Below are 1,957 nucleotides of genomic sequence, written 5' to 3' on the forward strand. Positions count from 1 at the left end.
GCCCGGGGACACTTCCACAGCCCTGGGCATGAATCCCGGGGAAGAGTGGGTGAACGATTTCAAACTATTTTCAAAGTATTTTTATCACCTTTTGGACGCATTTCCCCGGGTGTCCTGCGGGTGGCGCAGTTCCCCGGACCCGGGGGTGACCTCCCCCGGGCCCGGGCTACCTTCCCTGGGTAGCGTGGGGTGGAAATATGGAACTTTTTTTTTCAGGGGGGAAGACGCTTCTTCATGCCCGGGGACACTTCCATAGGCCCGGGCATGAATCCCGGGGAAGAGTGGGTGAGGAATCAAAGTATATTCAAAGTGCTTTTTTCACCCTTTCTGTGCAATTCTCAGGTCGGCCAGCGGGGGGCACATGTCCCCGGACCCCTGGACGACGTCCCCCTGGCCCGGGCTACCTTCCCTGGCCAGCGCGGGGTGGTTTTGTGGAAGTTTTTATTTCAGGGGGGGAAGACGCTTTGTCATGCCCGGGGACACTTCCATAGGCCAGGGCATGAATCCCGGGATCGAGTGGGTGAGGAATTTCAAAGTATTTTCAAAGTATTTTTTTCACCTTTTGGACGCAATTCCCCGGTTGTCCTGCGGGGGACGCCGGTCCCCAGACCCGGGGATGACCTCCCCCGGGCCTGGGCTACCTTCCCTGGGTAGCGGGGGGTGGAAATATGGAAGTTTTTTTTTCAGGGGGGAGGACGCTCGAACGTGCCCAGGGACACTTCCACAGCCCTGGGCATGAATCCCGGGGAAGAGTGGGTGAACGATTTCAAGATATTTTCTAAGTGCTTTTTTCACCTTTTGGATGCAATTCCCCGGGTGTCCTGCGGGTGGCGCAGTGCCCCGGACCCGGGGGTGACCTCCCCCGGGCCTGGGCTACCTTCCCTGGGTAGCGGGGGGTGGAAATATGGAAGTTTTTTTTTCAGGGGGGAGGACGCTCGAACGTGCCCAGGGACACTTCCACAGCCCTGGGCATGAATCCCGGGGAAGAGTGGGTGAACGATTTCAAGATATTTTCTAAGTGCTTTTTTCACCTTTTGGATGCAATTCCCCGGGTGTCCTGCGGGTGGCGCAGTGCCCCGGACCCGGGGGTGACCTCCCCCGGGCCTGGGCTACCTTCCCTGGGTAGCGTGGGGTGGAAATATGGAAGTTTTTTTTTCCCGGGGGGGCAGAAGCTTCAGCCTGCCCAGGGACACTTCCACAGCCCTGGGCATGAATCCCGGGGAAGAGTGGGTGAACGATTTCAAGATATTTTCTAAGTGCTTTTTTCACCTTTTGGATGCAATTCTCCGGGTGTCCTGCGGGGGGCGCAGTGCCCCGGACCCGGGGGTGACCTCCCCCGGGCCCGGGCTACCTTCCCTGGGTAGCGGGGGGTGGAAATATGGAAGTTTTTTTTTTCAGGGGGGCATAAGCTTCATCTTGCCCGGGGACACTTCCACAGCCCTGGGCATGAATCCCGGGGAAGAGTGGGTGAACAGTTTCAAACTGTTTTCAGTGTTTTTTTTCACCTTTTGGATGCATTTCTCCGGGTGTCCAGCACGGGGCGCAGTCCCCCGGACCCGGGGGTGACCTCAACCAGGCCCGGGCTACCTCCCCCGGGCAGCGTGGGGTGAAAATCTGGAACTTGTTTTTCCCGGGGGGGGAAGACGCTCGGACGTGCCCAGGGACACTTCCACAGCCCTGGGCATGAATCCCGGGGAAGAGTGGGCGAACGATTTCAAACTATTTTCAAAGTATTTTTTTCACCTTTTGGACGCAATTCCCCGGTTGTCCTGCGGGGGACGCAGTGCCCCGGACCCGGGGGTGACCTCCCCCGGGCCTGGGCTACCTCCCCCGGGCAGCGTGGGGTGGAAATATGGAAGTTTTTTTTTTCAGGGGGAAAAGACGCTTCTTCATGCCCGGGGACACTTCCATAGGCCCGGGCATGAATCCCGGGGAAGAGTGGGTGAGGAATCAAAGT

Source organism: Crinia signifera, unplaced genomic scaffold (assembly GCF_055691185.1).
Source record: "Crinia signifera unplaced genomic scaffold, ASM5569118v1 HAP2_SCAFFOLD_265, whole genome shotgun sequence".
Lineage (NCBI taxonomy): Eukaryota > Metazoa > Chordata > Amphibia > Anura > Myobatrachidae > Crinia > Crinia signifera.